The sequence below is a fragment of the Apteryx mantelli genome, chromosome 19 (assembly GCF_036417845.1).
Source record: "Apteryx mantelli isolate bAptMan1 chromosome 19, bAptMan1.hap1, whole genome shotgun sequence".
Classification (NCBI taxonomy): Eukaryota; Metazoa; Chordata; class Aves; order Apterygiformes; family Apterygidae; genus Apteryx; species Apteryx mantelli.
In genome coordinates this window covers 14,540,295-14,550,111 of record NC_089996.1, presented here as the reverse complement: position 1 = coordinate 14,550,111, position 9,817 = coordinate 14,540,295, and the positions used below count along the sequence as shown (strand labels likewise).

The following is a 9,817-nucleotide window of genomic DNA, read 5'->3' as shown; positions in this document are numbered from 1 at the left end:
GGCTGTGCTAGCAATTTTTTTTTTTTTTTTTTTTTTTTTTTTGCAAATTGCAGTAAGTCACCTAATAAATCAAGAATAGCCCCCCCACCCTCTTTCCTGCTGCAGTTGTCAAGCTCAACAATTTGTGGTAAAATATTGCTCCCTAGCAGCTTGGCCCATGCAAGAAGCTCTGCCGCGGCACAGACAGCCCCCTAAATCACTGCTTTGTCACAGAAGCCACAAGCGTAACCAGAAACACTTACTCCACGCGGGCACTGCAAGAACAAGGCCAACAGGACAACGGTTCCCTTGGCTTCCTTTTTGTCAAAGCTTTCACTAATGCTGTGAGCGCCTTTTTCTACTTTATCCACTGCCGACTGCTCGCCACCGTCGGCCTGGCAGAGGAACGGCGCAAACCGTCCCCAAAGAGAGTCGGAGCAGAGGCGGAGAACGAGGGCGGCGACGGGAGCGAGCGATTTGGAGGTCATTCTGCGTTTCTTCTTCTTAAGCCTGCTCTCTCCAGTGGCCCCGTTACCTGTCGTCTTGCCTCTCCGCTCTGCTCATTCGCTTCCAGCCTCCACCAGCTCGCGCTAATGCTACGTGAAGTTATCAAAATTGGGCAATTTATGCACATCAAGGCTTTTACGTTACAGGGTACGCAGAGGTGGCGCGGAGACGGACGCACGGATCACCTGAGGAGCACTAAGACATTTTGGCTGCCTCAGGCCCGATTCTGGTGCCCTCACTCAGGCAAACCGGCTACTGGAGTCAGTCAGAGTTTTACGCAGTACCGATCACAGAGTTTGACCAAAGTTACCAAAACTGCTCCCCTGGCAGGTCCGTGTCCCTGCTTGTGTCCCCTGCGGTGACCACAACCAAAGCCAGGAGCTGCACGTTGCCCGCTGCAGCCCGAAGACCCCGTCCAGCGCGGCGGGAAAGCGGCCAGGGCAGCTGCTGAGCGGTGGCGATTTCGAGGACGCTCTGCCTCACCGGGACACCTCGACTCAGGAGCAAGGGCATCAGTTACTGCACTTTTACAGCCTCACATCACGTTCTGCTAGAAAACCTGTGCCAGGCTGACAAGCTTGAGGGCAAAAAGGCCGTTTTTGTTTGCTTGAGCTACGCGCAGAAGAGGGACGAGTAGGATGGAGGACATCGATGCAGGACAGCACCCACCGCTGCTGCTCCTCCAAAAGCAGCTGTGCAGGGATCGCAAACACCCCATCGCCAATGCCGCACGCGCTCCTATCCGCCTCCCCCCTGCACCGCAGGCTTCACCAGCGCCGGTTTATCAGCAGCCGGCACCTGCAGCCGTGCCGGTGGCCGGGCAACCCCTCCCAAACTGCACCACCGGGCAAGGAAAGCAAGCTCGTTCGGCACCGCCGGCACAAAACCCACCCCGCACCCGCTCAGAAACGCCCACCCCACATATCTAAAGTTTCTGCCCTCAAACCATTCTAGCTTAAAAACCAACTACAGCAGTCCTGGGAACAGCGGCTGCAGCAAAACTCCTGCCCGCGTCTACCTGCACCGAAACCGCCTCGGCCCTGCAAGACTTTCCCTCTTTCAGCAGCTCGCGCAACCCCTCGTTCCCCGCCAGAAGGAAGTTACGCAAACTGTACCTGGAAAGGAAGAGTTTGCAGGCCAAAAAGCAGTTTTTCTGTTTCCTCTCCCTTTTCTTGGCTATTTTTCTTCTGCCTCTGCTGGTGAGGAGGTCAGAGCCCTTCACAGCTTCTTTCAATATTGCAATCACGAGCTCGCAGCAAAGAGAACCTGGAAATACCCTCCCTCAACACCAGCCGCAAGAAATCCCGATGCAAACAGATGGCCCAAGCGTTTAAATGCAAAAATACATTCCAACTTTAATTGGTAAAATATTTCCATTGAGATAGCCCCTGTCCTTCCCAGATCTGTAGTGATATCTTGACATCTCTAAGTTTTTTATTCATTGTATTTTGCGGTTTTGAATGAGACAAAAATTTCAACCGCAGTGTTTTTCTTCAAATGCACAGCTAACTTCAAAGCTGCGAGGAAAGCAGGGCTGAGCCGAACATCGGGAGCAGCTTGGCTCTTCCAAATCCCCGAGATGACACTTGTTCCTTTGGTCCTCCCAAGGGTACTAGGATATGGGCTTGCAGAGCTCCTGCAGGCTCCCTGGCACGTGAAATCCAACTGACACTAACAGTAGCACTTATGAATTTACTCATGCATTTAAAAGCGTTTCCTGGACTATGCTCTTCAAGGACTAGACCCTGATCCTGCAGTCAGGCCTACATGTTGGACTTCTCCTCAGTATAAAATGCCTTCGGTGCACAAGAATGGGCCAAACTGGTCAGCTAACGAATGTGTAGAGCGATAACCAGCCATGAACTGTATATTTATATCAAATTATATTTTTAATAGGCAAGGAAATAACTGCAATAAATATCCATTTTTAAGTGGTTATTTCAAAACCATCTTTAAAAATATACAGATATATGCACTTTGGCATGTACTTTTTCATTGCCAGAACACCAGATAATTCATAAACTTTACAGCAAGTTAATTGCTCACAGCATGCAGGAGTCAGGAAGGGAGCAAGGAGGGAGACGCGTGAAGCAGAGAGCAAAAATTAATCCTGAAAATTGCGCATGGCAGGAACTCTCACCCATCAGCCCGATCGGGGGCCGTGGTACCAGCGTGCCAATTTGCCAGCCAAGAGGAGGAAGCATCCTACCTAGGTCACGTAAAGGAAAAAGGAAGCCTAACTAAATCCTAGTAACGGAAATTAAAACTACCTCCCTGACACAGGAAATTAGACCTGTCTCACGAAGCACCAATTAAATCTGTGACGCTGGTGAATCAGGAACTATGAAAAGAAACTTTCTTCATCTTCAGGCAAACTCTTAAGAGCAACCAGACCTGGGCTCCTCTCCTATCACCCCTCCGTATGGACAAATGCTGGTACTTACAGGGACTCCCTCGGGACAGGGGTCTTCCGAGAGCGCGCGCGAGCGACGACGGCCTCTCCCCATTTAGCGACAGCACCCCGAAAAACAGCAGTTTGTTCATAGCTGCTCCTTTCACCTGGAAACACTACACAGGGCCTCTCACTCCTGCAAACCTATTATCAGAGTCTTACCAAAAATAAAAAATTAAAAGCACAGTCTTCTGCAACCATGTATAATATATCAAACCCTAAAATCTATTTATAAAGGACGTGTGCAAGAGTGCTTGAAGAAAAACGCTGGATACATGCAGCATCAGCAGAGACCGAAAACAGTATCCCCATGTTTGCAGTCAGTATTGGCCAAAAGAGACGATACCAGCACTGGCTTTTCAGTGCAGTTTTTCATGCACTGGTAGACCTTTGTCACCCAGTACATTTTGGAATAGTCCATAGTAAATGCTGGAAAGTGACTCTTTAAAAACAGGAGCTTTTCTGGGTATGCTATGCACTTTTCATATATGCTTTACTCCTGCAGCACACTGAGACATCCTAATACCCTCTTGTGGTATCCCTCAAACACCTCTAGATGTTTCAGCGAACATGTCTTGGTCCCTTTGCTGGGTCCCACCACTGTCTTGCTCTTGTCTTCACCCATCCGTGCCAGTAAGGCCTCCAACAGATGTTAAGTGGGCAACATGAAATCAGAAAGTTAAAAGATTTTAATGTGAATGTTGAAAGATTAATGCTAACTTCAAAAAGGTTCCCTCGTCACTACATTCTCCTTCTCGTATTTAGAAATGACACCACGGTTAATACGGGCTGGGAGGTTTCCAGCCCCCACCTGCGCGCGCGGCCGAACCCTGCCCAGATGCGCGGGCTCTCCCGAACCACCTGCTCCTGCTTCGCAAAACAAACAAACAGGTTGTCACTAACCCCAGGCGTAACTCTCCGCCACCGACATCTCTTTGCATGTCGCAGACCACAGTTTCCTTTGGAAACCCTGAACTTCTGTGCTCCTTTAATTTCTATGACTGCAGAAAGACCAGAAAAACAAGAAAACAGGCGCAGGCACGAGCTACGGTATCTACAGCGACAGCTGAAACACAGGCTGAGGCGGGGGGTTGTGAAACCCGTCCCGCGCGGAAGCCGGGCAGGAGGCTGCCTGGTGCCCGGCAGCGATGTTGTAATCGAGCCCCCCGAGCCGGCGGCGGGTCCCGGCGGGCAGCGGGCACCACCGAGGGGCCCCGGCGGCTCGGCGATACCGGCGCCCGCGGCACCGCGGAGCGGCGGCGGCGGCCGGGCGGGACCGGGCGCTTCGGGCGCCGCCTCCCCCGGCTCGATGCGGGCAGCAGCGAGCGGAGCCTCCCCCGTCCTCGCCCTCGTCCTCGCCCTCTCCCCGCCGCGCCGCGGCACCGCCGCTCCCACGGCTGGACCCGGCAGAACCGAGCTGGGCAGAGCCGAGCCAGGCCGGGCAGAACCGAGCCGAGCCAGGCCGGGTCGGGCCAAGCGGAACCGGGCAGGCTGGGCAGAACCGGGCCGAGCCGAGCCGAGCCGAGCCGGGCCGAGCCGAGCCGAGCCGGGCAGGCTGGGCAGAACCGGGCGCCGCCGCGGAGCCCAGCCCGGCCCGTGCGGTGCTGCGCGGCCCGCGGGCGCCCTCTGCCGCCCCGCGCAGCGCGGCCGCTTCCCCCCCCCCCCCGCTTCCCCCCCCCCGGGGCCGTGGTGGCGGCGCAGCGCGGCCCCGCGGCGGGCGCTGCCCGGTGGCGGCTCCGCAGGGCCCGGCGAGGCCCCGGGTTCGGGGCTCCGGGGGTCGAGGGCGGCAGCCCGGCGCCTCCCGCGGCCGCGGCGTGACTTAGCGGCACGAGTGATTGAGAGCGGCGCAGGACCCGCCGGTGCCTCCGGGCCGCCCCGCGCAGCCCGGCCGGGCCCTTTCCCACGCCCGCGACGCTCGGGTCCGGCCGAGCGCGGGTTCCCGCCGCCTGCGCCCTCGCGCACCCACCTGCGCGGCTCCCGGCGGCGCCCGCCGCCCCGAACGCCCCGCGAGCCGCCGCGACCGCGCTCGAGGACCGGAGCGTCCCGCCGAAACGCGGGCGGCCGAGCGGAGAACCGAGGCGCGGCCGGGCTTAGCCACCAGCGAACGGAGAAGATCAGCTCCGCCGGGTCATGCCGCTGTCACACCGAAGCTCCCGTCACGCACGATTCCCTAATTTCCACTGTAATCACTGCTCTTCAGCTGACAGCCTCTTTCTCATGCTAGTTTTTTCTAAGTTGTATTTTTCGCTGAAGTCCGAAGCCACTCCCGTGGGGTCGTTACCCTCTGGACCCAAACAGCCTTGTAGCTGGGCGTACCTGGTTACCCCATCTCTATAGGAATCTGACGTTTTAAGCATGGAGTTTTTAGGAAAGTCTAATACATGACAGCTTTAATGAACCCAAGCAGTATTTTATGAGGGAAGGACCAAGGAAGATATTGATGATTTGGATGGTTTAGGCGTCAGAGGATCCTGCTGCGACCACGAGGCAAACTCGCGCTCTGAACGTGCTGCGAGGTCACTTAGGACCTGGCTCTCTTTCCCCAGCAAAGTAATTTTTTTACACTCTTTGCTTTCAGTTTACAGCAAAGTAATGTGAGACTTGGATCCAGTCATTGACACGTAATGAGGATTTTCTATATGTAAAAACAATCAGTACACTTTTTTCCCTCTACAACAAAAAAAGTCCACTGCAAGCTACGCGGTAGCCTGCATATGTTAGGAATTCCCCTCCCTAATTTAATTTGCTTGGGAAACTTGGTAAAAGAAAGGGTGCCTAAGCAGCACGGTGAATCAATCCTGCCTTTTTAAAATGATCTAGAACTTAATGAGTTAGAAATACATCAGTCTTCTAAAAATTACATAGCCATAACACATACAGCTATGCACTGAGTAGGCCCACTCACCTTCCTCCACCGCACTTCAACAGCAGACATGATTTGGCATTTTTTTCTATTATTAAGCTGATTATTGGTATCCTGAAAGTCATTTTATTTTTTGCCACTTATAAAGCTGTGCTGTAAAACAGAAATACCTTTTGTTGAAGCTTGTCCAAAGTCGAAATTCCAAGGCTCATACGGATAAAGGTCTGTCATGGTTATTCCCACAGCACAGGAAGCATCTCTGGGTTTTTCCTTCTTCGGATATTTCAAGAGGTCCTCTAAAAAAAAACCCCACCACTGAAAAGGCTATTTTCAAGAGACAAATTGAGAAGCACACAGAAAAGCTATGAACGCACAGAATTATTTTTACATAAGAGGAAATGTACATTGCTGAGCTGGCCAGTCTGAGCCTTCAGACACAATAATATCCCAAACAGAGATTTTCAAGTGTAAATACTTTTTGCAGATTTGGGCTTCCAGACAAACTAGCCTAGAATTTTTTTTTTCTGATTTATAGATTCTTGAAGAATTTATTACTTTACAGAAGCAGAAAGGACAATAATAGATTTAGATGCTTGAATATATTGTTGACTGCTAGTGGAAAAAAGTCTTCCTAGGCCTATGGATATTAAGTGGACTCAACAAAATTCTGTAGACCACATTGCAAAAAATCACCATCATGAATGACCAAACAGTATATCTTGTTACTATATTCAAGGAAAACTTGTCTTAACTTAAACAAGCTTGACAAGAGTTTGATCTTTACTGTCAAAGCTCGCACATAAATTCTAAATAATTATGTTGAACAGAAGGCAAAGCATCTATCTGACCACTTTATTAATTTAGGAAGTTTAACTAGTTTCATCGGACTCTAATGCCCTACAGACTGGGATTTGGACTTGGGAGATACTGAGCTTTAAATTGTGCTCACATCCATGCTCTTCTGCACAAGGTCCTGGGAACAGACTTTTATCGGACATCTCCGTTCTGACGAACCACTAACGAAGAACCTGAGGTTCTCTGTCCATCAGCAGTACTTACCAGGGTCTCAAGAAATTTAGACTCATGTTTTTCAATAGTCCAACATTTTTTGCCATCAGTCAGTTTCTAATCTGCCCCTTTTCTCCTCATTACATACCTGCGTGAGTCTGTGGGTTGCAAATACATTCATTTACTCGAAAAGTACACGCTGTATGTGAAATGGGAACTGGCTGCAGAATTTTTATGGTCAGACCATAGTAAAAGGCTTCACAGTACTGCTTCAACCGCTTCACAGTCTTCTGTGCTAACTTCTGAGTCCCCGAACAAACCTATGCAATGAATCCAAAACAACACAAGATTATTAAGTATCCTACAGCCAGTTAAGTCAACCAACTCATATAACAGCTTTTCCCCAGAACTGCAGTATTCCCACTTATTTCATTTTTTAATGAATTTCAAATTTTGACCAATTTCTCAAGAGAAAATTTCTGCAATATGGCATTTATAACATGTCACAAATATACATGTAATCTTTTATGATTCCCATGCAATTCCAAGACTTCGTTTCATTAATACTCACCATCTTATCCAGTAAATAAAGGACAACATTATTGCACACCAGTGGTCCAAAATTATGCACCTCATAATAGCAATACAGACAATGTTTGCAATAACTATTGTAACACCGGGTATATTTTTATTTCCACAAAATAAGGCTATTGCTTATTGCCATCACGTTCAAAGTAATGCAATACGTTAGGCTAAAAACATACAAACACAACCGGCAGCACAAAAAAGTACGTCAAAACAGGACAAAACCACGACCCTCAACTGTAACTATGCCTTCGGTTCGGAAAGGAACAGCACATCTCTAAACCAGCTGATCAAATAAGAGGCGAACAGGAGCACTGGGATTTGGCATGTTGCATTTGTTGTTGATTTGTTTTCTTTTCCAGCATGTATTTACAACAGGATTGTAATTATTCAATTAAAATGTGTGCATGAAAGAGGAGAATGAGCATATTTTATGATGTACAGTTAATTTAGAAGTTGTGAAAGCTACAAGGAAAACACTAATGCAAATACTTTGTGATTTATCATCATCAGTCCAGGTGCCGCATGCATTACCTTTTATTAAAGAAGGAACTGTGGTATCCTTGGGTGAACTACCAGAAGGAAAGAAGCAAGTATTTTGTTCCTGGGAAATCTGCCTTTTCCCACTGCTTGATGTCCCCGCTTTGGGGAGCCGCGCTGGCCGCTGCGGTCCCCGGGGAGGCGACGTGGCGGGGCCGGCGGCGTCCCGTGGGCTTCGCTCTGCCGAGGCCGGGAGCCAGCGGCCCCGCGGGAGCTGGAGGGGCGAAGGCAGCGGCCGCGCGGCGGGACCCTGCCGAGCTGCTGGCGGGGAAGAGCCCCGCAGGTCACCGAGAGTTAATCACTGCAGCGGCAAATCCGAGGGCCGGCGGGCTCTGAATCAGACGTGCAGCTGCAGCTGGAGAACAAGATCTCCGTCATGGTACCTTGTGCAGCTGCGTCATTTGCAAACATCTTTCCCCCAAGCATTTTGATCAGCGATCGGTTCTGATTACTCAAAAATTTGATTTTTGACAAGCTGCACTAGTCAGGGCAATTTCAGTGTCCCCACAAAACCTGCCATTTCTTATGAAGCCTTTATAGGAAGTGTGAACTTTCCAAAGCTTGTGGTGGGTCCCTGCAGTGGAGAGATAGAGCGTGGTCTAACGCTGCAACTTGAGGGCTACGGTTGGTGTGCTGGGCGCTGTTTCCAGCTCACTGCCTACGCTCCTACCTACGTTATCGGAGGTAGACACGCTACTTTGGTCTACAACTCACTCCACTTCTTTTTGAAATAAGTTTCCGAGCATCTGGTCAGAAGTGTTGATCTTAACATGGAAGAGTTTGGACAGACCTAAAGGAAGCGAGTGTGGAAGTATTAACCGTTGTGAAATGATTACCAGTGGGGAGTCTAATACGAGACAAATTACAATGACACAGGACTTGATCTGTGTCCTTCTTCTGCAGAATGTGAGAAGGAAAAACATTTGTATACCCAAATAATGCAGCAAAGGCAAAAGAAGGCAGGACTGCTGAATCTTTCCTAAAAACTGCCTGGAGATACCATCTTACAGCACAGAGATGGAAATCCCCTGTCTGCTTATGGAAGCTCCCGGATCCCGTTCCACCTAATTCACAATGGGAAACATCCCGTCTTTATGACTTGGTGCAGGGCTTGGGGAAGGGTGCCGCTTTCCAATAAGCGAAGATCGCCAGCGTCTGCAGGAAAGGACCCGTCTTTCTTTGCACCACCCGATTCTAGTGCTGTCCGTGCGCAGAAAGCAGCCGGTCCTCCCTCTCCTGCGGCTCCTCGGGGCTCTTCGCTGGAGCTCGTCCACGTGCAGAAACCACACCGACGTTTATTACTGAAATCGTGAAATTAGTGCGGCTCCCCATCAAGTGGGCACATGCTGGCTAAGACCAGTTCTCAGCTTATTACGATCTGTGTCCTTCAGTTAAACGGGTGCGATTTCGGTGCAAAACCCGGGCCTCGAGTCGCAGCGCTTGCAGGAACCGGCGCTGGCTGCAGGCAGGTTAGCACGCGACGCGCTCGGCTTCTCGAGGGCGTCTGCAAACAGCTGCCGTTTCCTGTTATCCCAGCTGCAGAGCGCAGCGCAAGATTTGGGGAGCCCCGCGAAGGGCTCGACCGCTGCCTCTGTGGTGTTTACAGGAATCAGCCAGCCCAGCCTCGAGACAGATTTCAGGAAGAACGCAGTTTCTCTCCGTTGCCATTCACTGAAGAAACCCCTCTCCTCAACCCCCACGCTCAGATGTCATTTCCTGTCATTTCAGTTCCTTTAACGTAGCGTCCCGAGAGCTGCGGATGTGCCCTGAGAGGTGGCATTAGAGCCTATCCATCGCTCCGTGCGTGGCCCCGCTTGCACGGTTTATCAGTCTGTGCGTGCAGCAAAGCACCCTGCTGAGCACGGTTATCTCCGAAGCATCTT

At 50.8% G+C, this 9,817-nt stretch overlaps 1 protein-coding gene across 1 annotated transcript in view; it reads right to left on the bottom strand.

Annotated features, from left to right (window-relative positions):
- The window catches only part of ARSG (arylsulfatase G), a 75,071-nt gene extending 69,057 nt beyond the window's left edge, over positions 1-6,014 (bottom strand). Inside the window, exon 1 of the mRNA XM_067308531.1 lies at positions 5,972-6,014. The gene's annotated coding sequence lies outside the window, so the exon portion shown is untranslated. The remainder of the gene's footprint in view (positions 1-5,971) is intronic.
- Between the last annotated feature and the right edge of the window lie 3,803 nt (positions 6,015-9,817).